Here is a 23,000-nt window from a genome sequence, read left to right as displayed (position 1 = left end):
ATACAGCAGACGAGTGGCAGAGCCAGGATCAGAACCCCTGACCTTCTGACTCCCAGGCCGTGCTCTATCCACTATCCCATGCTGCTTCTCTAACTGCAGAGTTAGCAGACACATCCCCTGCCTACCACAAGCTAACAGTCCAGAGGGGGAGACAGATATAAATATATTTATAATATATAATTTAAAGATAAATTGCCATCCCTCACCCATCTTCCCTACATTATCTGCCCTCATTCACCTTGTGGCCCCCTGTGATCTCTCCATCCCGCCCCGCTTCCTCAGCTCCTGGAGGTGGTGGGGCAGTGAAGCCCAGAAAGAGGGTATGGCCAGGGATCCCTCTTGGCCCTACTGACCCCGTCACTGTCCTCTCTGTCCCTGCCCCAATTCGTTCCATTTCATTCATTCAATCATATTTACTGAACACTTACTGTGTGCAGAGCACTGTCTAAAACACTTAATAATGATGGTATTTGTTAAGCACTTACTATGTACTGAGCACTGCTCTAAGCGGTGGGGTAGATACAAGATAGTCAGATTGTCCCACATGGGGTTCACAGTCTTAATCCCCATTTTGCAGATGAGGTAACCGAGGCCCAGAGAAGTGAAGTCACTTGCCCAAGGTCAAACAGCAGACAAGTGGCGGAGTCGGGATTAGAAACCAAGACCTTCCGACGCCCGTACCCGTGCTCTACCCACTAAGCCGTGCTGCTTGAAGCAGTATAAGGAAGTGGCTTGGAGACAGCGGACTGGACTTGATGACCTCATAGGTTTCTCTTCTAAAAGGGCATTATGGGGCCTCTGAAATGCTCCGAGAGGCCTCTGGACCACCTGGATCAGATGAGATTGGCAAGGGGGAAGAATGAGGAGGAATTAGAGCCCCTTGAAGGCAGGAATCATGTTTACTTACTCTATTGTCCATTCCAAGCCAACAGTCTTGTCTGAGCCACTGAGGCTTTCTGGGGGAGCCGGGAGCCATGGCTGGCAGGGAGACCAAAGGGGAGAGGGATCCTCATACATTTTTAATCTGAAAAAAAAACCAAGCGTGAATCTGAACAAACGAACTATTGACTATTTAAATGCTCCGATCTCCCTCTCGCCTGGAATGTCTTCCACCTCGAAAGCCCCGGTCTCAACCCTTCTCCTACCTATCCACGAGAAGACCCCTTTCCCGTCCACGAGGAGACCCCGCTGTAAGGATCCACCCACCGGATGGAAACCTCCTTCTCTTCTTCCCCTGTGGCTCTCCCAGCTCCTCCCATCTCCCCCCTCCCGCCCTCCCAACCCCACCCCCGTCCCCTTCACGCGCCAAGCCGGATTTATGTTTTCTCACTGCGGCCGGAGTAATGATCGATGACACTTTCAGCTCTCTCGTGGTCCCTGTGGGCCTGGTGGGCCGCTCTCCAGCCATGCCGCCGGCCCCAGTTAACATGGGAAAACTGCCCCTGGCCAGTGCCCTTGGAGCCCAGCTGGCCCAACCACCTACTCCTGGGCATTAGACCACTGTCCAGGACGGCAGCTTGGCTAGGCCCAGTCATCATTCCTCAGGAAGGGGAGATGGGGGCTCAGGGAGGTGCTCTGTGCCCTTCACCCTTAGATGAACAACACACTGTTGACTAGAGCCAGCCCCTATTGAATTTCACGATTCGGGAGATTGAACTTTTAGGACCGTGGGGGGTAAAGTCTCTTTTAATGGGCGGCTGAATCATTGGCCAGCCTGGCCTCTTCAGCCAAGCAATTATATTCTTGGAGCACTTGTGGAGTGCAGAGCACTGTACTCAACGCTCGCTTGGGAGAGGATAGTAGAGAGAAAAGATAAGTTCCCTCAAGGAACTTACAATCTAACAGGGGAGATAGACACAAAATCTGGGAAGCAACATGACCTAGTGGAAGAAGCACGGGCCTTGGAGTCACAGGACCTGGGTTCTAATTCCGGCTCCGCCACTTGTCTTCTGTGTGATCTTGGGCAAGTCACTTCGTTTCTCTATGCCTCGGTTTCCTCGACTGTAAAATGGGAAGCAGCGTGGCGCAGTGGAAAGAGCACGGGCTTTGGAGTCAGGGCTCATGAGTTCGAATCCCAGCTCTGCCACTTGTCAGCTGTGTGACTGTGGGCAAGTCACTTAACTTCTCTGTGCCTCAGTTCCCTCATCTGTAAAATGGGGATTAAGACTGTGAGCCCCACGTGGGACAACCTGATTCCCCTGTGTTTACCCCAGCGCTTAGAACAGTGCTCTGCACATAGTAAGTGCTTAACAAATACCAACATTATTATTATTATGGGGATTCAGTTGCCTGTTCTTCCTCCTACTTAGACTGCCAGCCCCATGTAGAGAAGCAGCGTGGTTCAGTGGAAAGAGCACGGGCTTTGGAGTCAGAGGTCATGAGTTTGAATCCCAGCTCTGCCACTTTGCATCTGTGTGACTGTGGGCAAGTCACTTAACTTCTCTGTGCCTCAGTTACCTCATCTGTAAAATGGGGATTAAGACTGTGAGCCCCACGTGGGACAACCTGATTCCCCTGTGTCTACCCCAGCGCTTAGAACAGTGCTCTGCACATAGTAAGCGCTTAACAAATACTAACATTATTATTATTATGTGGAACAAGAATTGTATCTGGCCCGATCGATTTCCCTCTATCCCAATGCTTAGGACATTGCTGGACACATAGAAAGTGCTTAACAAATACCATTAAAAAATCTATTACAGTTATGAGGAAAAAGAGGATAAAAGATGGGTCTGTGAACCAGTAAGTGCATGAACAGCAGGGGACGAATATAGGTCTGTATATAAGAGGCATGGTGCCGTGAGCGGTTCAATGCTGAAGTGGTAATTGCGGGGAGAGGACGAAGGGAGAAGGAAAATAAATGTTGGGGGGGCCCCTTCTAGGGGGTCTGGGCTTTCCTTAAAGAGAGTTGTATGGCTACACCAGTCTGTATTTTTGCATTCCCTTGTGAGGGCTAGTGGGGGCAGGGTGGGATACTGAGGCTCAGAGGCAGGGGCAGACATGTCCTTCAGAAGAACCAAGCCAACTATCCCGCCGTCGACCCCTGGCCCACGTCCTCCCGCTGTCCCGGAATGCCCTCCCTCCTCACCTCCACCAAACTAACTCTCTTCCCCTCTTCAAAACCCTACTGAGAACTCACCTCCTCCAAGAGGCCTTCCCACACTGAGCTTCCCCCTTTCCCTCTGCTCCCTCTCTGCTCTCCCTTCACCTCCCCTCAGCTAGACCCCCTTTCCCCCCTTTCCCTCTGCTCCTCCCCCCTTTCCCTTCCCCTCTCCACAGCACTGTGCTCATTTGTATATATTTTTATTACCCTATTTATTTTGTTAATGAGGTGTACGTCCCCTTGATTCTATTTATCGTGATTAAGTTGTCTTGTTTTTGTCCGTCTCCGCCGATTAGACTGTGAGCCCGTCAATGGGCAGGGATTGTCTCTATCTGTTGCCAAATTGTACATTCCAAGGGCTTAGTACAGTGCTCTGCACGTAGTAAGCGCTCAATAAATACTATTAAATGAATGAATGAATGACTCTTTGGGAGTGGAGGGAGTCAGTCAGTCACTCAGTCTTACCACGTGCTCTGCACACAGTAAGCGCTCAGTGGTATTTGTTAAATAATTACTATGTGCCAGGCACTAACTAATAAGCGAGTAAATCGGGTTGGACACAGTCCTTGTCCCATATGGGGCTCATAGTTTCAGTCCCCATTCTACGGATGAGGTAACCGAGGAACAAAGAAGTGAAGTGACTTGCCCAAGATCCCACAGCAGACATGTGGTGGAGCCAGAATTGGAACCCAAGACTTAATTCGATTGACTGGCTGAGCGAACGTGTCCCTTTCAGCCTCTTCACGCCCCGTCCACTTACCACCGTAGCTTCAACCGCCCCCTCCTTGTCTCCCCTGCCCTGACTCTATTTCCCAGGAAGAACTACCGGGTATCTGGGTATTGGGGGGGAGGTGCGACCTTTTACCTGCCCGTGAAATTCACCTGTGAACCCAAGCGGGCGAGACCGTTTGGGAGAGGATGCCAATGCCTCTCCTCCGTCAGCCGGGCAAGTGTTAAACACAGCATCAAATTAAGCAAAATTAAATACATTTCCATGCAGCACTTTTCTCTTCCTTGAGTCAAACAATGCAGTTGCCATAGGAACAGCCTCTTCAGAAAAGGTCACCTGCAAGAAACTGTGTTTTAGGTGCGGCTCAAGGAGATTATAGGGGGGATTAACTAATTTTTCGCTATATGTGTGCTTATATGTTATATATATATTTCTTTAAAGGAAATGAGGTGGTGGATAATATCCAGGCGAGCTGGAAGGTCCCCCCAGAACATTAAAAAGTCTGATAAAGGTTTTTTATTTTCCCTCCTTTCGCCGGCTTGCAGTGGGGTGATATCTGAAATGGCGTCTCTCCTCTGTGTTTTCACTTGGTTTTAATTAAACCTCAGTCAGGGCTGAGAAATGTGGGGAAGTGAGATAATTATGTGATTCCCACGGCAGTTTTTAAAACTCCGACTTTGATATGCGTCTCCCGTCAGGATGAACCCCGCACCCAGGCGCTCGAGGATGCCGGGAGTTGGGCTGAACGGCCCCGTGCCCGGCGCGCCCTGCGTGCCCTTTTCCCTGCCCGGGGTAAGGCGAGAGAGGGAGTCATGTGGGAGCTAGGGGCCGCTGGGGCAGATGTAGCTCGTGCGGCGGGTGGAGAGAGAGCGTGCAATGTGCTGAGGTGAATGGAGGAGGCCTGGTGGTCCCGGAGGCCCGAATCTTGATGCCCCATCCCCTTGCCCCCTCTTGCTTTTCCCAGGTTGCCGCGGAGGGTGAAGGACACGTCTTCTACTGGCCCCATTTTCCAGAGGGAGAAGCTGAGGGCCCAGGGGGTTATGCCCTGGGGGATCACCCCCAGAGACACCAAACATACCCTGGCCAGGCTGGGACTGGGCCCACTTTGGGGGGAAGGAACTTACCAGGGGTGCAGGACCCACAGGAGAAGCTGGTTTCCCTGGGCAACTGGGGTGTTTGGGCCTGAGCTCTCCCCCAGACCCTGGATGTCTGCCCCCCTCCCTGATTGACAGAGACTGTCAAGGGATTGGCTCTCTCCTGGTACCCCTCCCTTCTCCCCTACCATCCCATAGACCTCAGGACCACCTCCAGGATCCAAGGGAACTGGCAGCCGGGCCAGGGGAGCAACCCAGAGCCCCTGGGGTGAACTGTCAGTCATGTCAATCAAAAAGATTCTGCCAATCAGGAGGCCGGTACAAGAAGGCCATTTTACAGAAAACAAAGTCATGGTGCCCAGTGGAACCGAATGCTTTTCAGCTAGTTCCGAAGTGGGTACCGGGACCTTATACCTCGGTGCTAGCAGATTTCATTAGAGCTGTTAGGAAATGGGTGGATTCTTTCATACTGATAATTAAGTTAGCTCCAGTGCAGCTTGGCCTTTTTCTGCCCAGGAATTGTTTTCAGCACCTAATTGACTCATTGCCTAAGTTATGCTCAGGATTTGGGGCTGCCTTTTATAAACAGAGCACTGTACTGAGTAGCTGCCATGCCCAGAGCCTTGCAATAATAATAATAATTCTGTTATTTGTTAAGTGCTTACTGTGTGCCAGGCACGATACTAAGCTGGGCATAGAACATTGTACTTGGTGTCTACTACGTGCAGACCTTTGTATTGGACCCCGACCGTGTGCAGAATGATGTACTGGGTGCCTACTGTGTCTGGAGTACTGTACTGGATGTCTTCTGGATTCAGTGGTGTATTGGACATCCACTGGGAGCACAGTATTATTACACTGGACATCTACGGGGAGCGGAATATTGTATTAGGTGCTTAGTGCTGTAAACGGTGCCTGTTGTGAACATCTAATCTTGGTGCTTAACTGGATACAGTGATGTACAGGGTACCTGGGGCTGTACAGGGTGTCTATTTTGTGTGGAGTACTGTACTCGATGCCTACTGGGTGCAGAATATTGCAGAGCGATCTTTTGGGTGCCTATTGCTACTGGACACCTTCTGTGTTTGAATTATCGTACTGGGCGATTGAGAACATTTGAAGATTTGCGGATTGCGGGGCGCTCGATTGAGGAAGGCGGAAAGCGAGTCCGTAGCGGGTGGAGACACTGGAGAAGCCACTTCTGAGTGGGACTTCTCGGAGGAGCAACGGCCTGCCAAAAGCCAGCCCGTCTCCGTGGCTGTGGATCGCTGGCAGGGAGCCCGCCGCCTTAAAGGAAGAAAGGGTCCTAAGGCCGTCAGTGGCCGCCTGGCGTGTGGACCGAACCCCAGGCTAGGTGTGGTAGAATGGAGCGCAGGAGGGAGAGAGGGCAGAAGTTTAAAGTGTTCCGTTTATTCATCGCCCCCGCCCCGAGCCCCACAGCAATTATGTACATATCTGTAATTTACTTATTAATATTAATGTCTGTCTCTCCCTCTAGACTGTAAGCTCGTTCCAGGTAGAGAATGTATCTGTTTATTTTTACGGTACACTCTCATTCATTCATTCAATCATATTTATTGAGCACTTACTCTGTGCAGAACACCCTATTTAAGCGGTTGAGAGAGTACAGTACAACAATAGACCCATTCCCTGCCCACAGCAAATTTACAATCCAGATGGGGAACCTCCAAGCACTCTCCCAAAGTGCTTGTTATGCAGTAGGCGCTCAGTAAATACGATTGACTGACTGATTGACTGACTAATCCGCTTTGAGCTTCTCCACAACCCGGCCCCACTTTACCTACCCGCTCTCTTCTCCTGCTGTTCCCAACACTCTCCCCAGCCGACCTCCAAGCGGGGCCTCGCTCTCTCGTCTCTGCCGCCTCCGACCCCTCGCTCACGTCCCCTCCGGCTTGGAATTCCTTCCTTCCCTTCCTCCATCCCCAGACCAGAGGTTGGGATGGAGGTGCTCAGTGTAGTTACAGCACAAAGATGGACACTCCACCCCGCCAAACCCTCGCTGTCCAGGATACTTGGCAAGGCCAGGAGGATCTCTCTGGAGAGGTTCAGAGCCCCATGTGGGACAGGGATTGTGTCCACCCGGATGAGCCTGTGTCTGCCCCAGTGCTAACTACAGTGCTTGCCACATAGTGTTTAAAAAAGGTTACTTTTTTATTATTATTGTTCTTGCTATTATTGTAATCCCCATTTTACAAATTAGGAAACTGAGGCCCAGAGAAGTTCAGTGACTTGCCTGAGGTCATCCAGCAGGCCAATAGCAGAGCTGGGACTAGAACCCAGGTCTTCTGACTCCCAGCCCTGTATGCGTTCTACCAGACCACATTACCTGCCAATTCCAAGCTGTCTGTTGGCTCCTGAGGAAGGATGGGAGATCGGGGAATTTCTCGATCGGCACGGAAACAAGGAAATTCATCCCTCTTGCCCCCAAGGGGCTTTTCCAGGGGTTAATCAGAGCAGAATAGAGGTCATGTGTCCTCGGGCCTAGCACACTCCACTCCCAACCTCATTCTCCTTCCCTCCCAGCAATGGGCCTCGGTCCCCGTGACTTGCTCACTCTCAGCCTTGACCCCTGCTTGGTCCCTCCTCCGCCTCCTGCAGCCTCCTCGATGGAGGAGCGTGAGTTGGGTCCAGGGGCCGGAGGACTGGGCTGAGCCCCCATCACGCCCTTCTGGACATTGTCACCCCCTGTCGCCTCCCTCTGCTCCCCTCTGTCCCCCACCCGTCTTGATTGAGTGTGCGGGAGCCGCCCGCTGCTGGGCTCCACAGGGTCCCTCCCGGCAGAAGACCATTTTCTGCAAATAAAATGGTAAATTTCTAATCAGAAAGATAAATTAAGAGCATTAAGATAACGGTGGCCTAATCTCCGGCCGGAGGAAAACTGCTGCAGCCAGGATCCTGTCCCCGACCGGGCCGTGGGTGAGGAAGGGGCCAGTGGGAGCGGGGACAGGATCTCCCTCACCAGTGCAACCGGCTGAAAAGCCACCTCTTTCTCCTCCCGTGGACTCCTGGGCCTGGCTGGGTGGTCATTTGGTCTGTTCACCTGCTTCCAGGCCACTGCCTTGAGAAATCCTGCAGGCCGCCCCACCCCAACCCCTCAGAGAGCAGATAGGGGAAGTCTGGGAGGCCCAGGACCTGAGTTTTAATTCTGGCTCCACTCCGGTGTCTGCTGGGGGACCTCGGACAAGTCACTTAGCATCTATTTATCTTGACGACGTCTGCGCCAGACTACTTGTTTTGCTCTGTTTTGCTTTGCTGTCCGTCTCCCCCGTTTAGACTGTGAGCCTGTTATTGAGCAGGGATGGTCTCTATATATTGACAAATTGTACATTCCAAGCGCTTAGTGCTCTGCATATAGTAAGCACTCAATAAATACTGTTGAATGAATGAATCTCTGGATCTCAGTTTCCTCATCTGTAAGATGAGGATCACAATATCTGCCTCCCTTCTCTCCCTGCCTCCCAGGGATAATAATAATCATAGTAATTATGGTATTTGTTAAGTGCTTACTACATGTCCAGCACTGTACTAAGCAATGGGGTAGATACGAGATCATCAGTTCCCACCTGGGGCCCACAGTCTAAGTAGGAGGGAGAACGGGTATCGAATCCCCGTTTTGCAGATGCGGCCCAGAGAAGTGCAGTGACTTACCCAAGATCATACAGCAGGCAAGTGGTAGAGTCAGGATTAGATGTCGAAGGGTAAAGTGATGTCGGTGATAATTCCCTTTTGGAGAAACGGAAACACCGGCCAAATGATGGGGGCATCCTGCAAGTGGGCCCGGGAGGGAAAGAGTCTGTTGTACATGTCCCCTGAGGGGCAGTGGCTGTGCTGCTTCTGTGGCTGCCACGACTGCCCTCGAGGCACCCAACCACACGAGAGCACCCCTCGATGCCAAGGGCCCACTGGCGTGCCCAGCACAGGGCTCAGCGAGTGGCAACTGGAGGCAGTCCAGCGCCGAGGTGGGGAGATTTGCAGCTCCCGTGCCTCTAGCCTCATTTCATTTAAGGCAGTTGTGATATCTTTCTAATTTGAGATAGACTCATGTGTGCCCCTCTTCCCTGGCACCCCCAGCTGCCAGCTTGGTCTCCCTGTCGATAAGGGGACGCCCCCCCGGCCCACCCCAAGAACCACTGTGGACAGAGTGGGGGACGTAGCGGACAAGGGCCAAGGCTCTGGGCCTTAAGTGACCGTCCCCTATGAGCCCCCGGTGGGCTAAGCCATTCTGTTGACACTCGTCTCTTCTCCAACTCTGGGTGGGACTAGAAATAGGCCGGGGGTGGGAGCCGAGAGCCAGCGAGGAGGAGTCGGGGTTGAGGGACCTCTGACCCATCAGGCAGCCCTCAAGCTGGTAGGATCCTCCAGAGGTCATTGAGTCCATCCCCCTCCCTTGGCAGCGGCCTCTATGCTTTGAATCCCAATTTAGTGAGAGAGAGGGAGTGTGGGTATGGGTGTGTTTGTGTGTGCAAGGTCTCAGCATGCGAAGGGTGCTTCTGATTGCAAGGGGAAGGTGGCATGGGCTTTCACTTCCAGCAGCTGGCAGCTTGAGGTCTCTATTTTGTGTGGTGCAGAGTAAAGAGAAAATAAAGTGTGGAATTGTTTGGCATTATCAGGGATTTCTGCTCCCCAGGATCCCCGCATAAAGAGATGGAAATTTCAGCTGCCGGAGCCTCGGCGCACACGCGCCAGTGTGGGAATTTATTGCATTTGATCTCCTCCTCCTGCAAACAGCACTGAAAATGTCAAAAGATCATCTATTGTTTCATCATTTACAAAGCGCCTTGGCGAGCTGCGGGTTCTAGAGAGGCCGGCGGTTTCAAGGGCGGGGGGGTTGCGTGTGGCAGCCCATGCCCCTTCCCGGCTCCCCGCCCTGGGTCTCCCCCAGGCCACGCCGCTTGCCCCGTGGATTGGACGGGGTCAGACAAGTAGGCGGGCGGGGAGGCAGCGGGATTGGCTCCACTCGAGCTTGTCGACTGAATGCAGATTTCCCCGATCGGGCCGAGGTTGGGCTGGGGGGCGGCCCCGCCCGGGCCCTGTTCCATTCTGCCGGGCACCGTGCCCCCACCCTGGGCTCCCCCGGGCACCGGGCTGAGCCAGAGCAAGGGACAACCCTTGCTCCACCCTCCCTGACCCTCCCCGGCTCTCCCCTGCCCTCCCCAGTGCCCTGACTCTGCCATCGTCAATCTAACAGCGGAAAGTGTCGTCGGCCACCTGGCAGAGTCAGGGGCCAGAGAATCCGCTGTCTAGAAGAAAGATGAAATGTCAGCGTCCTCCCTGTAGGCAGGCGGGGGGGTGAGGAGGAGAAAGAGAGCGAGAGACTGGTGCTACCCATAATGCCATGGTTATAGGACTCCAGTGACTGCCACCGGGATGGGGACAGGTAAAGAACAGAGCCATAAATCCAGTTCCTCCTCCCGTATTCCGGAGAGGTGAGATCCAGAGCCCTCTGGGGCCTCCGGGATAGACCCTGGGCCTGGGCATCCAGAGACCTGGGTTTCTAGTCCTGACTCCACCGCTTGACTGCTGGGTGATCTTGGACATCTCATGTAACCTCTCTATGCCCATTTCCTCATCTCTAAAATGAGAATCAGATCCCAGCTCTCCCTCCCTCTTAGAATGTGAGCCCCATGTGGGCTATTCCACTCCGTTGGTCCTGTTTCTCCCTCAGGGTCAGCACAGGGCTTGGCACACGGTCAGCTAGTAAAAAAATACCACATCACTACTATTAGGATAACTGTGATTATTCCAGGGAATCCAAGATGGTTTGGCCCGAGGTTAGGAAACACCTAGCCCACCTTACTGGTCCGGATGCCCTCCTGGGCAGGGCGGAGTGGGCTCTAGCCGTGCGGGAAGCGTTCGGTGGCCCGGGGAAAGTGGAGTTGCTTGAGATGAGAGCGTGGGCCTCCCGAAGGGGCACCAAACTCCCATCCACGAGGCATCTGAAAAAGTTTCTTACCTCCCAGAGAACTGAGGGTATTTATCAAGCATTCACCGTGTCCTGAGCACTGGGATTCAGGCCAGCGCCAGCTCCACGTGGCCTTCAACATCTAAGAGGAAGGGACAGCAGGCATCGTCATTCCCATTTTACAGGTGTGGAATCTGCAGCCCAGAGAAGTTAAGCGACACAGTGAGCGCTCAATAAATACGATTGAATGAATGAGTGGATGACTTGCCCGAGGTCCCGCAGCTGGCCAGGCGGGGCCACACCTGGGTCTAGAATCCAAGTCCTCTGACCTCCCCATCCCCAGCCTTTTCCACTGGACCATGCTGCTTTTTGCCACCCCCTTGCCCTTGTCCCCTCTCCTTTAAAACACTCCATCACCTGGCCCCCTCCTACCTCACCTTGCTACTCTCCCAATACAACCCAGCCCACACACTTTGCTCCTCTGATGCCAACCTTCTCACTGTACCTCCATCTCGCCTACCTCCCTGCTGACCTCTCACCCACGTCCCGCCTCTGAACCGGAACGCCCTCCCTGCTCGTATCAGACCGACAATTACTCTCCCCTACTTTAAAGCCTTATCGAAGGCACATCTCCTCTAAGAGGCCTTCCTCGACTAAGCCCTCCTTTTGTCTTCTCCCGCTCCCTTCTGCATCACCCTGACTTGCTCCATTTATTCACCACCATCCCGACCCTCCAACCCCACAGCACTAGTGTACATATCTGTAATGTATTTATTTATACTAATGTCTGTCTCTCCCTCTAGACTGTAAGCTCATTGTGGGCGGGGAACGTGTCTGTTTATTGTTATATTGAACTCTCGGGGTTGGGGTATGCTTCTGTCCCCCGGGCAACATGCTCACCACTGGAGAGGTGAGAAGGGATGGACAGATGGACAGCGAAGCCTTTTGAGAATGAGCATAAGCAGTGGGAAGAAGAGCTGAGGATCAGAGTGGGCCAGAAGCTGAAAGAAAATCTGAAGAAAAACATCCTCCTCTTCACCCACAGTGTGCTTTGCCCTGGTCGTGGATCCCAAACTCCCCCACCTCCAAATTTTGGCGCACTGGAGTGGGGATGGGGTGGTTTTGGTTTTTACTTTAAAATTAATTCTTGGGGGTTCTCCAAGACACTCAATTGAGCCCCTCCCACTCTCTGTCCAGTTCAGCGATCCCATAGGCCTGAGGAGGCCTCGGGCACGGAGGCAGGAGCATTATAATATTTGTGGTATTCGTTAAGCGCTTATTATGTGCCAGGTACTGTACTAAACCTTGGGGAAGATAAAAGGTAATTGGGTTAGATACAGTCCCTGCCCCACATAGGGTTCATGGTCTTAACCCCCATTTTACAGATGAGGTAACTGAGGCATAGGGAAGGGAAACGACTGGCTCAAGGTCAAACAGCAGCTAAGGGGCAGAGCGGAGACTAAAACCCAGATCCTTTGGGACTTTTGGGAGAGAGATGAGATGGCTGAGGGAGGTGGGAGACCGTCCGTGGTCAGCTACGCCGGAGGCGACTGGGACATCCACCGGGAGACCGTTAAAGATGGTGGGTCCCCAGGTCTGCCCTGGTCTTCCTCATCCTTTCCTGCGGGTTTAGTGGGAAGGTCCAGATTGGGGGCCTGGAAGATGGCAGGAGACGGCTGGGGGCCGAAATGAGTGTGTGTCTTCGGTGTGGGTGACCCAGCCTCCTTCCTCGTCCCCCCAAAATTACCCACCCCCGTGAGTCAACCCATAGTGTGTACTGAGCGCTTCCTCTGTGCAAGGCACTGGACTAAGCGGTGGTGTGGACGACAGCCTTCCCCGGCTGGACGCCCCATGCCAAAAAGCAGTGGAGGAGGTGGGAGGGGCCAGGCAGGGCCCTGGGGGCAGCCGGGGCCCGGAGGTTGGGGGGTCAGGCGGAGAGCAGCGGCGGTTTTGGCAGAGGCGGAGAGGGTGGCAGGACGGGGGCTCCCCCGACTGTTGGATCAGTGGGGTCAGGCCAGGCTGGGTGAGACTGAATCCAGTTTCGGGTTCAGTCTGGGGGTCCCGAACCGTGTTTAGAATGGAAGCAGTCGAGGTGGCCATCAGGGTCCGGAGGTTCCGGGGGTGGTGGAGCCAAGGGGCTCGGGGATGGTTTGGCCTAATGATAACAGTAATAATGGTTATGGTATTTGTTAAGCACTTACTGTGTGCCCAGGCACTGTACTAAGCACTGAGGTGGATACAAGCAAATCGGGTAGGACGCAGTCTCTCTCCCCCGTGGGGCTCGTAGTTTCGATCCCCATTTTACAGATGAGGTAACTGAGGCCCAGAGAAATGAAGTGGCTTGCCCAAGGTCACACAGCAGACAAGTGGTAGATCCGGGTTTCGAATCCATGACCTTCTGACTCCCGAACCCGTGCTCTAGCCAATACGCCGAGCCGCTTCTAAAAATATAAAGCGATTAGCGGCGGATGGTTTCGATCCATTGACCTCTGGGTTATGGGCCCGGCGCGCTTCCGCTGCGCCGCTCTGCTCACGTGAGGAAGCAAAGGGTTAATAGACGCCCCCCGGCCAGGGACTGAGGGGGGGAGGGAGGAGGGAGGGGTTGAACAGCGGGAGGGCCTGCCCCACCTCCCATCTCCCAGCCAGTGCCAAAGGACCCCCTGGGCCGTAGTGAGGGTGGGAGGGTGCTGTTCCAAGGGGCCGGGGTGGGACAGGGGGTGAAGCTCAGCTCCTCTCTCCCCTCGCAGCCCCCCGGAGGATCCCCCTACTCCTCCCCCACCCCCATGCCCCGTAGCGGCCGAGGGGACCCGCATCCCAGGCTGTGTTGTATGGGCCCTTGGAGGCCTTGGGACCGCGGGGCATCCAAGGATCTGGCGGTCCAGCGGGGGAGCCCGGAGTGGGGCCCGGGTGGCTCGGCGGGACGGGGCTGTTCTCAGGGAAGGGCAGCCAAAGACCCCCTCTCTGCTTCCCCGGCCCTCCCCCTGCCCTCCCCTCAGAGAGCGCCTGGCCGTGAGTCACTGCCGCCTGTTCCCGGCCACACGTCCTCCCGGGCACACTTCCCAGCTCCCCAGAGCCCCCGAGGACGGAACTCTCGCTTCTCATTAAGACTAAAATCACAGCTCTGCTCAGCTGAGTGGGTGGTGACATCACAGTTCCCATGGCAGCCGACCGTGATGGCATAAATGTCCACTTATGACCTCACGAGTAGCGGGGAGGGGTGTCGGTGAGAAAGCTGGGGTGGGACGGGTTCTGGCTCTGACATCCAGGCAGAGGTTCAGCCGGGGGGACTCCCCAGGCCCCGGGGGCCGAAGGGGCAGAGGGTGGTTTCTCTCTCTCTAAATGTAATAATAATAATAATCGGGCTATTTTTTGAGCGCTTACTATGTGCCAGAACCAGAGTGGCGACAAGCAAATCGAGTTGGACACGGTCCCTGTCCCACGTGGGGCTCCGAATTCTCACCTCCCACGCGGGAGACCCGAGTTTGATTCTCAGCCAATGCAGAATTCGTATTTTGGGGCACGAATTTTAGAGAAGCAGCACAGTGTGATGGATAGCGCATGGGCCCGGGAGTCAGAAAGTTACGGGTTCTAGTCCCGGCTCTGCCGCTTGTCTGCTAAATGACTTGGGCAAGTCATTTTACTTCTCCGGGCCTCAGTTATCCCACCTGCAAAATGGGGATTGAGACTGCGAGGCCCCACGTGGGACAGGGACTGTGTCCAACTCGATTGGCTCGTATCCACGCCAGCGCTTAGTACAGCACCCGGAACGGAGTAAGCGCTTACCAAATACCATCATCATCATTATTATTATCCCCATTTTACAAATGAGGTAAATGAGACCCAGAGAAGTGAAGTGACTTGCCCATGGTCACCCAGAAGACAAATGGCAGAGCCAGGATTAGAATCCCTGACTTCTGACTCTTAGGCCCATGCTCTATCCACTACACCATGGGTGACTGACCCTCTCTCTGGGTCCTTTGGGAATAGAATCTGCCAATGATCCCCAAAGCAGCAGAGCTCTGGGAGTGGGCTGGGGTTGCGGGCTCGGGCTGGGCATTGGTGCAGCAGCCCGGTCCTTGCCTGGCCAGAGAAGGGGGTACAAAAGAAATGTCAGGCCACCGACTTTCAAACGGGCCAACAACCAGCTCCCTTTTACCTCCCCGCTCTCTCCTCCCACTGCACCCCAGCTCTCACCCTTTGCTGTTTCCAAGCAGATCTCCTAACCTCCTCTCCATTTCTGGTCCATTGTCCACGTCTTTCCCCTGCCTGGGTACTCTCCCCTCCTTTAACCACCTAACCCCGTCCCTCCTTCAAAGACCTCCTCAAAAGCCCCCTCTTCCAAGAACCCTTCCCTGATTAATCCTTCCACCTCCTCGGTCAGGCCACCCCTTCAGCCTTTTATTTCATCCTTATTGATTGATTTGCCCACCTCAGACCACTGTTTCTATTTTTCCCTTCCTCCCGACCATGGTGTATTCCTCACCAGTCTCCTGCTCCCCCTGCCCCCACCCATTCAACTGTAAGCTCCCCGAGAGCAGGCGGGATCACATCCTTCACTTTTCTCGCGTAGCCCCCAGAGTCCTGCCATTGGTCCAGGGGCATGAGCACGGCTCTGGGAATCAGGAGGCCTGGATTCTATTCCCAGTTCTCCCAGTTGGCTTTGGGCCAGAAAGGGTGGATGTTTGTTTTTGTTTTGCTTTTATGGTATTTGTTAAGCGCTTACTATGTGCCAGGCACTATTCTTAAGCGCTGGGGTAGGTGCAAGTTAATCAGGTTGGACATAGCCGGTGTCCCCCATGGGCCACACAGTCTTTATCCCCATTTTAACAGACGAGGTAACTGAGGCCCAGAGAAGTGAAGTGACTTGCCCCAAGTCACCCAGCAGACAAGTGGCCAAATAGGGATTTAGAACCCAGGTCTTCTGACTCCCAGGCCCGGGTTCTATCCCCTAGGCCACGACACTTCTTGGTCAGGTTTTTGAGCAGAGGACTGACCCCGACTAGGGCATTGTGCGAAGGGTGCAGGCCCTGCAGGAATCTTGAGAAACAGGTGACTGATGGGAGGAGCGGGCAACTGTCACAGCGGGGGCCAAAGCATGGGCCTGCCGGCCCGTGGGGATATAGCCCACTTGGGCACCAAGCTGACCCTCCTTCGGGCATAAAGCGGGCCTGTACGTACAAACGCCCGATGTGCCACACCCATGCCCGCCTCCTCTGTTGCCCTCTGTGCCCCTGTGGGAACTCGACGGGCAGGGATGATAGAGCGAACCAAGCATCGTGCCAGGCTCCCTAATCAATTCCAGGCTCAGTCGTTTGTCAGTCCTTGCACTTCAGCCCAATCTCTGTCCGTTTTTCTCAGTGGGAAACGCTTTCATCAACGTCATCGTCATCTTCCCTTTTCCTTCAGTGCCTAGTTCAGTGGGTGGCATACAATGGGTGCCCGGTTTAGGGCTCCGCACAATGTAGGTGCCCAATTCAGTGCCCTGTGTGCAGTCAGTATGTTGTTCCACACTCATGCGTCGCTCAGTACAGTGTTCCGCACGCAGCAGACTCAACCAACGCTGCTTACCCCAATCCCGAAAAGCCTCACCCAGGCCCTCCCCCCTCCTATAGCAGCACTTATCGATCAATCACTGGTATTTGTGGAGCGCTTACCGTGTGCTGTGCATTGTACTAAGCACTTGGGAGAGTTCACTAGAGTGGGTAGACAAAATCACTGCCCACAAAGAGCTAATAGTCCAGTACAGAAGAAAGAACCTGTGGGGAATTGGAAAAATAATTCAGGAGCTTGTGGTGAGGGAAGGGCTGGGGAGTTGGGGAGAGGGAAGGATCCAGGTGCCAGCTCTGAAATCCTCTACGGTTCTGCCTCCTGGCCCGCCTCCCCACCAGCCCACCCTCACCCTCACCCCCACCCTCAGCTCCCGCTCCGGGGCCGGGTGGTGGGCTGAGCCAGTGTGGAGAAACCCCCGAATCGCTAATCAGAGTCCTCATTAACCCCCTGTCGTGATGCTCAAACATTCCCATTGCTGTTTGTCAAGCAGAAAAAGCCCCCCTGCATTAAAATTGATGAGTTATTAATCCCCCGTCCCCCCGCCTCGAGGGCCCCGCAGCTCCATCCTCCTGCAGGAGGCCGGATGGGCGGAGAGAGGATGAGCGGCCTGGGGCGGGGCAGCCTGGGGTCGGGCGGCGAGGGGTCGGGCAGTGGGAGGATGAACAGTGGGGGCCCAGGTGGCACTTGGAGGCGGGGGGTGGTGGGGATCTCTCCTTCCTCCCCTTCTTCCCACTGAGTGGTCCCTCCCTGCTCTTTCTTAAGAGGGAGCCTGACTGTGGGGGTGGGAGCAAGGAGGAGGGGGAGTTTCACCTCTCCATTGAAAGAAAGGACCCCTATCCCCCTCCCCCAGCCCCCCAACAGAGCCAGGGCCCGAGATCTGGGGTGCAAACGGTCTCTGGCCACGGGGAGGGCCGGAAGGCCAAACGTCAGGCCCGACTGGGAGTTCGATCCTTTGTTTCAGTTTTCCTCTCTGCACCTTGGGCATCTCCGTGAGCCAGTCAGTTGATCGATCGACGGTATCTGTAGAGCCTCACTGTGTGCAGAGGACCGTACGAAGCACTCTGGAGAAGACGATACGATCAAGCTGGTAGGGACGATCCCTGCCTTCAAGAAGCGAGCAGGGAGACTGGCAGTAAAATAAATTACAGATAGGGGAAATGGCCGAGTATAAGGAAAGGTTCATAAGCGTTGTGGGGCCGAGTGAGGGGTGACTATCAAGGGCTTAAAGGGTACAGGTCCACCCGCATATGTGACGTGGAGGGGAGAGGGAATAGGAGAGGAGATGGGATTTTAGGAAGGTTTTGAAGGTAAGAAGAGTGGTGGACTGCGAGTTGTGAAGGGCGATGGAGTTCCAGGCCTCAGAGAGGTGGTGGCCAGGGATTCGGCGGCGTGATAGTTGCGATCGAGGTCCAGCGCGTAGGTCAGCGTTAGAGGAGCGGAAGTGTGTGGACCAGGCCGGCAGGGTTGTAGCAGATGAGCCGTGGAGGGACACCCCGGAGCCGGGGAGGGAGGGATCGGGATCCCGGATGCCACTCCCCAGATCCGTGCACAGGCAGCAGAAGTGTCATAATAAGAACTGGGAAGCCTATGTAGGGAGAGGGGTGGCCGGGGGCCGGGGGGATGTCCCGGCCCGGGGCCTGAGAGGGTTGGGGGCAAGTTCTTCGCACAGTTTAGTCTTCAGTGCCTAGGCCGGAGCACTGCTGTGTTCACTGACCTCTCTTCCTCCATCCCCACCCTCCACTTTCTGGACCTCCATCTCGTCCATCTATCTCTATCTCATCTATCTCCTCGCCAACCTCTCAATCACATCCTGCCTCTGGCCCGGAATGTCCTCCCTCCTCATATCCGACAGACAATTACTCTCCCCTTCTTCAGAGCCTTACTGAAGGCACATTTCCTCCAAGAGACATTCCCCCAGTCCTCTTTCCCTTTTCTTCCACCCCTCGCGGCCGCCCAGCCCCACAACACTTACGTATATATCTGTCATTTATTTACTTATATGAATGTCTGTCTCCCTCTCTAGGCTGTAAGCTTGTTTTGGGCAGGGGATGTGTCTGTTATATTGTACTCTCCCAACACTTAGCTGCACACGGTAAACGCTCAATAAATACAACTGACTGACCCTTACGGGATGCAGAGGACCGTACTGAGTGCCTGTGCAGGCGGAGCACTGTACTAGCTGCTGGGGAGCACTCGTGGTGACTGCTTGAGTGACGTACAGAGGTGACCTGGGTAATGGCATCTATCTGTGTAGCTGTGGAGGTGTCCCTCTGGATGACTGTGTGTGCGTGTCTGTGACCTCGCCTGTGGGAATCCGGGTGACTCTGGGTCTGTGACTGTGTGTGCGCTGTATGTGGCCGACTGTTGCCCGTGCCTACCGGCGGGGGCCGTGAGCGGGATTTCTGGCTTGCGGCAGACACTTCCTCCGGCTTGGAGCCTCTCGGCCCGAGCGGACCCAGGCCTGCATCTCGTTCACCGGAGCGGTGTTCCCAGGGCCCGGCCCCCAGCTGCCCAGGAGAAACCGCTCTATAAGCTCCTTTGTCAAACGAAATGTCACCGGCTCTTCCAGTTCGGAGTGTTCTTCTCCCCGGTGATGTCCCAGTCAAGAGGAGCTTCCGGGCCAGCTCCCCCTCCCTCTGGCTGCCGTCGCCTCCCCGCCCTCCGCCCCCCACTGCCGACTCCCGGGGAATAAATCTGCCCATCTTTGCATATTGTTTGGACAGAAACTAGAATGTCATTCCCTTTCACAGTCAAAATCCCTAGAATCCTGGTTTTTCCAGCAGAGCTCCCCAAGCCCCTCCTGCAACGGTCAACCGTCGGGCTCCAACGGTCCTCCAAGCTCTGCCTCTGGACACTGCCCTCGCCTCCCAGCCCCACCTCCTGATTGCACCGGTCCCACCGTTCCGCCTCCAGGCCTCGCCCCCTGCCTCTGGCTCCTTCAAATGGGTGGAGTCCATTGCCTAGCAAATCTGCCTGGAATTGCATAATGGGACGTTGTCCGGAGGCAGGGGAATGGACAAGATGACCCCTTGAAGAGCCTTCTGAGCCAGTGATTCAGCAGGGAGTCAGCACTTCTCTTCGGCCTCAGTTTCCTCAATAGGAGGAAAAGACTTCCTTGGTGCAGCTTTCCAACGACCCAAGCTACGTGAGTTCAGGGTGCACGGTTACGGAAGTTCTGGTTATGGCCATTTTCCAGGCGGAAGTGTGTCTCCTCCGGGGCGCGTTAGTGGTGATGGTATTTATTGAGCGCCTGCTCACTGTAATAAGTGCTTGGGAAAGTCCAAGAGAAGCAAAGGAAGTTCCCTGCCCACAAGGAGTTATTAGTTTCTCTCTCCCTAATCTATTCTAACGTCGGTCTCCTCCTTTAGACGGTAAGCTCCTTGCGGGTAGGGATCATATCTACCAACCAGAGGAGCAGCTTGGCATAGTGGCTAGAGCAGAGGCCTGGGAGTCAGAAGGATCTGGGTTCTAATTCCATTTCCACTTCGTGTCTGCTGTGTGACCTTGGGCAAGTCACTTCACTTCTCTGGGCCTCAGTTACCTTATCTAAAAATGGGGATGAAGAGTGTGAGCCCCGTGTGGGACAGGGACTGTGTCCAACCTGATTGATTTGTATCTACTCCAATGCTTAGAACAGTGATTAGCAAATAATAAGCACTTACCATTATTATTAATGGTAATAATTAATTATTAGTAATATATTATTATGCTCTCATAATATCCCGACTGGATTATTGTGTCCACCTCCTCTCGGATCTCCCTTCCTCCTGTCTCTTCCCACTCCAGGCTATTCTTCATTCCGCTGCCTGGATCATCTTCCTACAGAAACGCTCTGGGCACGTCACTCCCTCAAAACCCTTCAGTGGTTGCTTATCAACCTCTGCATGGAACAAAAACTCCTCAATCTTGGCTTCAAAGGTGTCCATCCCCTTGCCCCCTCCTACCTCACCTCCCTTCTCTCTTTCTACTGCCCACCCCGTACACTCCGCTCCTCTGCGGCTCACCTCCTCACCGTCCCCCATTCACGCTTATCCCGCCATCGACCCCTGGCCCGCGTCCTACCGCTGTCCTGGAACGCCCTCCCTCCTCACCTCCGCCAAACTCACTCTCTTCCCCTCTTCAAAGCCCTACTGAGAGCTCACCTCCTCCAGGAGGCCTTCCCAGACTGAGCCCCCCTTTCCCTCTGCTCCCCCTCCCCCCCCACCCTCTGCTCTTCCCCCTTCCCCTCCCCTCAGCACTGTGCTCATTTGTATATATTATTTATTACCCTATTTATTTTGTTAATGAGGTGTACATCTCCTTGATCCTATTTATCTTGATGATCTTGTCTTGTTTTGTTCTGTTCTGTTTTGCTTTGCTGTCTGTCTCCTCCATTTAGACTGTGAGCCCGTCATTGGGCAGGGATTGTCTCTGTTGCCGAATTGTCCATTCCAAGCACTTAGTACAGTGCTCTGCACATAGTAAGCGCTCAATAAAAACTATTGAATGAATGAATATTATTATTATGAATAACTCTGTTGCATTGTACTTTCCCAAGTGCTAAGTACTGTGCTCTGTACACAGTCAGCGCTCGATAAATACCACTGATTGATCGATACCTTCTAACAGATAATTTTTCGGTTCAAAGGCCTTTGGAAGCAGTGCTCCGGACAGGTGAGCGACCTTCTCAAAAGCGATCCCCATTTCGGGCTAACTGGCCTACATTTTACGGTTTCAGAGGCGGCTCTACAGAGCATTATTCCCTTTCTCGAATCTGCTTCGAAAGCCCCCGTCCGATCGGGCTGGTGGTCTGTAAGGAGTCTGCCCTTGTCGGTGCGGTGATAACGTTGGAGGCGGTAATGGTGTCGCTTACATTGACGGTGACAGGGAGCCCGGCGTGGGACCGGGGCAGGGTCTGAACTGATTATTTTGCATCTCCCTTCCTCCAAAGAGTCGGGCTCCATGGCCACTCCCAGCTCTGCCCCCGTTTTCTCTGGTTCAGTTATTTGTGGGGGTCTGGCCCACCTCGGGGAGTATCCCCCGGCAGATGGAGGGAGAAGGAGGGCTGTGAGGCAAGACGTAGGGGCAGCTCTTCCTCTGGACAACTCTCAGTTCCTCTCACCCAGCCGCTCCTCTGGGCTGCTGCCTGCTGCTGACCAGCTCTCTCTCTCTCCCTCCCTCCCCGCCAACTCCGGACTCATCTCTGGTTAATGGCGTTCCTTGCTGAGATGCCAGGAGGTCTTGACACTCAGAAAAGCGTGTGAAGAAGGAAGTTGTGGATGCTAAAGAAGCTTTTGCTTCTCGGGTTCTCGGTGGCTCTGGGGAGTGCAGGAGGGGCCTGGTGCTTTGAATGCAGCCTTGAAAACTAGACTGAGCACTTTACCGGCCCACAGTGACCCGCCCCTCCCTCCCCAGGAATCAGAACAGTGAAATCATCTCCTTCTCCCTTCCCCTTCTCCTTCCCACTGCATCCAGGGTCCATGATCTACATGCCCCTCCCTCCCAGCCCCTATGTGACTCCCTCCACTCCCAAACGCCCTTCCTCCTCTCCCAAGCACACGTCCCCCCCACCCCACCTCCCCAGGGATGCCCTCCCTCCTCCTTTTCAGCAAACCACACCAATTACGCTTTCTTGCCTTCAAAGCTCTACTGAAGGCTCACCTCCTCCAAGAGGCCTTCCCAGACTAAGCCCCCTTTTCCTCAGCTCCCCGCGGCCGCGTCACTCCGACTCACTCCTTTTGCCCTACCGCTCTCTCCCTGCTCACAGCACTTGTATATATATGTACATATCTATAATTCTATTTATTTATATGAATGCCTGTTTACTCGTTTTGACGTGTATCTATCTATAATTCTATTTATTTCTATCGATGCCTGTTTTTACTTGTTTTGCTATCTGTCTCCCCCCTTCTAGACTGTAAACCCGGTGTGGGCGGGGATTGTCTCTCTTTATTGCTGAATCGTACTTTCCAAGTACTTAGTACAGAGGTCTGCACCCAGTAAGCCCTCAATAAATATGGTTGAATGAATGAATGAGTGCTTACTGTGTGAAGAGCACTGTACTAAGCGTTTTGAGAGAGTACGATAAAACAGAATTAGTAGACACATTCCCGCCCACCCGGCTTCCCCTGCAAAACCAACTAGATAAACATTTGGCTTTGGTCCCTCTGGCCATCAGTCTAGTCATCTTCAAAACATGTCTACCAACTCTGTTGTATTGACCTCTCCCAAGCACTTAGAATGGTGCTCTGCACACAGTAAGCGCTCAATAAATACCATCGATTGATTGATCCTCAAGCACTAATACGTGCCTCAGGGTTTGCCTTCGGCTGTCCCTTTTTTGGATCCTTTGCGTTTCACGCCCCCGAAACTGGAGCTGTATATGTCTGGGGTCTGGGCTGGGTCCTCTTTAGACTGCCGGCTTCCCTCAAGTCGGTCAATCGTATTTATTGAGCGCTTACTGTGGCAAGAGGCTCTTCCTGCCACTGGCTCGGGGCCCATCACAGGGCCCCGCCCGTTGGGGCAGGCGGAGCAGATAGGATGCTGACAGGCACGGCCCTCCCACTGCCATCCTGGCTGTCTGGTCCGTGACTCGGGATGTCCTCCCAAATTGGAGGCCCA

General features: G+C 54.2%; 1 protein-coding gene across 4 annotated transcripts in view; it reads left to right on the top strand.

Moving 5' to 3' along the window:
• PKNOX2 (PBX/knotted 1 homeobox 2) overlaps nucleotides 1–23,000 on the top strand; it is a 127,777-nt gene that overhangs the window by 44,708 nt on the left and 60,069 nt on the right. Inside the window, exon 1 of one of the 4 annotated variants that reach the window (XM_029076057.2) lies at nucleotides 19,066–19,545. The exons of the other annotated variants lie outside the window; for them this stretch is intronic. The gene's annotated coding sequence lies outside the window, so the exon portion shown is untranslated. Of the gene's footprint in view, nucleotides 1–19,065; nucleotides 19,546–23,000 lie in introns of those variants that run through there. 4 annotated transcript variants of the gene reach the window in all.

Source organism: Ornithorhynchus anatinus, chromosome 11 (genome assembly GCF_004115215.2).
Source record: "Ornithorhynchus anatinus isolate Pmale09 chromosome 11, mOrnAna1.pri.v4, whole genome shotgun sequence".
Lineage (NCBI taxonomy): Eukaryota > Metazoa > Chordata > Mammalia > Monotremata > Ornithorhynchidae > Ornithorhynchus > Ornithorhynchus anatinus.
Note: the sequence above shows the minus strand (reverse complement) of the source record. Positions and strands in the feature narration are given on the sequence as shown.